Raw genomic sequence first — 6,000 nt, 5'->3', positions numbered from 1 at the left:
GGTAACTATTGTTCATACATCTTTTTTCCAGTTTTTTTAGTCCCTTAAGGTGGGAGGATAACTCCTGTCCCATTACTCCATTTGGCTAGAAGTGGGAGTTTTACCATACACTCTTAAACACAACCCTAGAGTGCCTTTCACGAAAGAAACAAACAGATCAGAGCATCACAAAGTTTTCAGAGGGACAGAGAATCCTCTGGGATAAGATCCTTTCAGATGATTTTCATTTGTTTTTAAATACTTTCTCCCTGCCACCTCCCTCCCCCTTGCTGAATCAACACATTCTGTGAAAGTTCCTATGGTATGAACGCAATTTTTTCCCATCACAGTGGGGTGAGAAAATGCAATAAAGACTGCTAGATGTCCCTCAGTATTGGTTTTTCCTTTACTTTTTTTTTTTTAAAAAAGTAAAGTTAGTGGTATGTCAAGTCAAACTTAGGTAAATGCCCTTAAAATAATGGAAGCTTCATTCTCAATTCCTTCCTCCTGCCTGCTGGCTGGATTTTGGAATGATGGTTATAGCTCGAGCAGCGATTTTGGGCCCAGACGAGGAAACCCTGTGCTGAGAACAGTGGAACAGTAAGCTAGAAGATGCCTTGAGCCTTAATGATACGGTGATACCACATACCTTGTTCTTTACCTTTGAACTTTTTATTTTAGAAAAGAAAAAATAAGCTGTCTTATTTGACCTGGTGTTGTTTTCAGTGCTCTATCATTCATAAGTGAGTTCAACTCTAGTTTATTCCATATGGGAGAGGAGAAAAAGGAAAGGCATCTATGTGACTGAATCATTTATTAGTTAAGGGTTGTATTTTTCATATACCTCACCTTTGTCTCTAACTATTTCAAAAGCATATTACAGTTTGCAAAGCCCATTCATATATATTATCTCATTCATGCTTTAGTATCTATTTGTTGTCCAGAACAGGGACTCTGGTCCCATTTTATTATTATTATTTTTAAATTTTATTGTGCTTTAGGTGAAAGGTTGTAGCGTAAATTACTTTTTCATTCAAAAATTTATACCCAAATTGTTTTGTGACCTTGGTTGCCATCCCTGCAGTGTGTCATCACTCTCCCCCTTTCTGTTTCCACCCTGAGAACTCCATGTCCGTTTGTCCAGTTTTCCTGTCCCTTCTTTCCATCTTGTCTTTGCTTTTGGGCAGGTGTTACTCATTTAGTCTAGTGTACTTGATGAACTAGGAAGCATGGTCCTCACATGTGTTTGTTTGTTTGTTTTATAGGCCTGTGTAATCTTTAACTGAAAGCTGGGCTTTGGGAGTGGCTTCTTCTGAGTTAGCAGAGTGTCCGGGGGTCATGGTCTCAGGGATTCCTCCAGTCTGTCAGACCAGTAAGTCTGGTCTTTTTTTGTGTGAATTTGAATTTCATTCTGCATTTTCTCCTGCTCTGTCTGGGACCCTTTTATTACGATCCCTGTCAGAGTGGTCAGTGGTGGTAGCTGTGGACCATCTAGTTCTTCTGGTCTCAGGCTGCTGGAGGCTGTGGTTCATGTGGTCCGTTAGTCCTTTGGACTACTATTTTCATTGTGTCTTTGGTTTCCTTCATTCTTCTTTGCTCCAAACGTGATGGGAAGCATAAATATATCTTAGATGTCTGCTCGCAAGCTTTTAAAACCCTAGACACCACTCACCAAAATAGAATGTAGAACATTTTCTTTATGACCTATGTTATGCCAGTTGACCTAGATGCCCCCTGAAAGCACGGTCTGTGGCCCTCAGCCCCAGATACTCAGTCCCTCAAGGTGTTTGGATGTGTCTAGGAAGCTTCTGTGACTTTGCCTTGGTCAAGTTGTGCTGCCTTTTCCTATATTGTGTGTTGTCTTTACCTTTACCAAAGTTCACTTGTCTTACCTATCTAGTTATTGATTTCCCTTCCCACCCCACCCCTCCTTCGTAACCATCAAAGATTGGTTTTTTTCCTGTGTATAAACCTTGTTTTGGGCTTTTATAATAGTGGTAGCATACAATATTTGTTCTTTTGTGATTGATTTATTCCACTCCGCACATCGCCCTCCGGATTCATCCATCTTGTGAGATGTTTTGCGGATTCATCATCCTTCTTTATTAGTGCATAGTATTCCATTGTGTCTATGTACCATAATTTATTTAACGATTCATCTGTTGATGGGCACTTAGGTTGTTTCTGTCTTTTTGCTATTGTGAATAATGCTGCAGTGAACATGGTGTGCATATGTATATTTGTGTGACACCTTTTACTTCTCTAGGATATATTTCAAGGAGTGGGATTGCTGGATCACATGGTATCTCTATTTCTAGCTTTGAAAGGAAGCACCGTGTCATTTTCCATCGTGGTTGTACCATTTTACATTCCTACCAGCAATGCATAGGAGTTCCAGTCTCCCTGCAACCTCTCCAACATTCATTACTTTTTTTTTTTTTTAAAACTAGTGCCAGTAATGTCGGGGTGAGATGGTATCTCATCGTAATTTTTATTTGCATTTCTCTAATGGCTAATGATCCGGAGCATTTCCTCATGTGTTTGTTAGCTGCCTGAATTTCTTTTTTGGTGAAGTGTCTGTTTATATCCATTTCCCATGTTTAAATTGAATTATTTGTGTTTTTGTTGTTGAGGTGTTAAAATATTCTATAGATTTTGGAGAGTACAGTGTTGTCAGATATGTCATTGCCAAAATTTTTTTCCCGGTCTGTTTTTACTCTTTTGGTGAAATCTTTTGTTGAGGATAAATGTTTAATTTTTCAGAGCTCCCAGTTATCTAGTTTATTTTCTGGTGTTTGTACATTTTTAGTTAGGGTTTATATTGTATGTATGCCGTGTATTAGGGCCCCTAGCATTGTCACTATTTTTTCTTCCATAATCTTTATAGTTTTAGGTTTTATATTTAGGTCTTTGGTTCATTTTGAGTTAGTTTTTATGTGTGGTGTGAGGTATGGGTCCTGTTTCATTTTTTTAATGGATGGACATCCACTTTTGCCAGCACCATTTGTTAAAGACTTCCTTTTCCTCCTTTAATGGACTCTGGTCCTTTGTCAAAAATCAGCTAACTGTAGGTGAATGGATTTACCTCTGGGTTCTCCATTCTGTTCCATTGGTCTATGCATCTGCTCTTGTACCAGTACCAGGCTGTTTTGACTACTGTGGCTGTATAGTAGGTTCTGAGATCAGGTAGTATGAGTGTGGCCTTCTACTTTGTTCTTTTTCTTCTGTAATGCTTTGCTTATTTGAGGCCTATTTCCTTTCCGTATAAAGTTAGTGATTAGTTTTTCCATCTTGTTAAAGAATGCTGTTGGTTATGATCCCATTTTAGAGGTAAGAAACCTAAACCTAGAATGGAGAGAAACCTAAACCTAGAGTGCTGTCATAAACACTCAACAAGTTAGTGGGAAAGATAGGATAAAGCTGTATTGTTCTGCCCCCAATCTAGTGCATTATCCCTGATTATAAACTTTTTTTAATCCATATCTTTCCATAGAATTCTGTTGAATGGTGGAATACGGTGAGTTTATTTAAGGGAGTTACACTGTATCCTGATGGTTTTTTTTATCCTTCCAGCAAAAGAGTGAATCATGCTTAAGAACACGATTGAGCCCAGGAGTGAGAAGATGAGAAGCCAGAAAATGTCACACACATGGATCGCACATTTCATCAACCACCATTGCTATGTTACTTTCATTACTGGTTGCTACAGCTGTCAGTGGAAGCTGAAAGACTGGGAAAAATATAAATTAGGATCCTGTTGCTGCAGTTTGGTACAGAGATATGGGAAGAAGCTCGACAACACTTTCTCAGATGTGGGGAACTTGGGATGGCTTCTGGCACCAAGAGGGCTTATTAGAGTCTGCAGGACTGGGGATGCTAGGGCTCTAGTTCTTCCCTCAAAAGACTATCCCAATTCTGGATCCAAAGAAAACCTTATTGAAACATGTACTTGCTTTCTTTTTTTCCTTTCACTTTTCTTCTCAACTTTTCCCTTTCCTTACTATCTCTTTTATGCCATTCGTTCATTCATGCACTTTTGCATTTATTATTCAGTGAAACTTGCAGAAAAAGTGAGGTTTATGTGCAAGTAGATATTTTTGGCTAGGAATACCTGAATCTTCAATTCTGTCATCACTGTGAGTTTCCCAGGGGAGTTATGCTCATAAGAAAAACATAGCAGGTTAGAAATAAGGCACTCCCTTTTTTACTGGTCTGACTAGTGTTCACTGAGGAGTCCTGGTGGTGCAGTGGCTAGGCACTTGGCTGCTAACTGAAAGGTTCGCGATTTGAACCCATCAGCTGCTCCATGGCAAAAAGATGTGGCAATCTGCTCCTGTAAAGATTACAGCCTAGGAAACCCTGTGCAACATTTTTACTCTGTCCTATAGGGTCACTATGAGTTGGAATTGACTCGACAGCAATGGGTGGGTGGGTAGTGCCTGCTATTCCCTAAAGAAGAGTTCTAGTAAGGCTGAGTGGTGGCATGTGACCTAGACTTGTTGAGGGCCTCTTTCTCTAAGCCATGTGTTGGGACCTTCTGGTGGGCTATATGGTGTAAGAGACCAAATATAAGTATACTGAGGTGAGAAGAGGAGGGGTGTATACATATATCTTCACCTACTTGATCTAGCTAGGATCCAAGAATCTGTGCAATTGGAGCACTAATTTCTTATGCCTGAGGTGGGGAACACAGGAAAAGAGATAGGAAATTGGAGGCTTCCCCAGAGTAGGGAAGCCTGTTCTCCTATCCCTTATATCATTCCTGCCTAGATATTTGGCTTCTATGCTGGTCACAGGGGATAACGGGAGTACCTCAGGCATGGTCCTTGCTCTGAAGGAAACCATAGTCCACCGGGGGAAAAGACACACTCATAATGTTAGTGTAGTAAGATAAGTGCTGTAGTGTATATGTGTGTACATATGTGTATGTTTATATGTGTGTGTGTTTATGTGTGTGTGTGCACACACCAAGGGAGGTGCCAAAGATAACTTTTTTAGAAGGCAAAGGGTGCTTAAGAATAGGATAGGCAAAGAAAGGGTATTTGAAGATACAGAGTGAAACCAAAGGACATGATGAGTTTGGAGATTGTTTTAAGGCTTAATTTAGGTGGAACAAAGGATGTGAATGGAGACGTGATGAAACACGAAGCTAGAGAGGAAGATGGGTCAGATGTTGTGTAGTTTAAAGAATTTGACCTTTACCATGTAGGGAATAAAGAGTCCTTGACTGTTTTAAGCTGGTGATGTAGTACAAGCTATGTTTTGGAAAGAGTATTTTATTTTGTGGAGGGTAGATTGGAAAGGACAAAAGTAATGCAGGGAGACCAGAAAGAAGATAAAGACAAGGCGATAGCACTATTCCAGATAAGAGATGATGGTGCCCTGGGTAGAGTTAATGGTAAAGATGGAGAGTGTGGATAGATTTAACCAATATTTATTAATTAGGAATGCGGTAGTCACATGAAAGCTATAAAGAAAGACATAGAGGGAAAAATAAAGGGAGACATCATGAGAAAGGTGACATTTGAGGCAGTGTGGTATAATGTAAAAATCCCTGGACCAGATATATGTACATATGAGTCCTAATTCCAACTCTGACCTTGGGCTTGTTATGTGACATCTCTAAGCCTCTTTACAACAAGGAAATTAAACTAGATGATTCTCAAGGTCCCTTCCTGCTCAAGGAAAGGAATATAGCATAAGAGTTAAGATCTTGTGTTCTAGAGAAAGACTGCCTGAATTCAAATTATGACTTCATATGGTAAAATATTATGAACAACTTATGGCAACAAATTAGATAGCCTAGATGAAATGGACAAACTCTTAAGAAGCATACCACATACCCAAACTGACTCTAGGGGAAATAGAAATTCTCAACAGAACTATAACAATGGAAGAGATTGAATCAGTGATCAAAAACCTTCCAACAGCAAACAAAATCCTGGACCAGATGGCTTCCCTGGGAAGTTCTACCAAATATTTAGAGAAGAATTGACACCAATACTGTTTAAACTCTTCCAA

Source organism: Loxodonta africana, chromosome 7 (assembly GCF_030014295.1).
Source record: "Loxodonta africana isolate mLoxAfr1 chromosome 7, mLoxAfr1.hap2, whole genome shotgun sequence".
Taxonomy (NCBI): Eukaryota; Metazoa; Chordata; class Mammalia; order Proboscidea; family Elephantidae; genus Loxodonta; species Loxodonta africana.
This window is presented reverse-complemented; position numbering follows the sequence as displayed.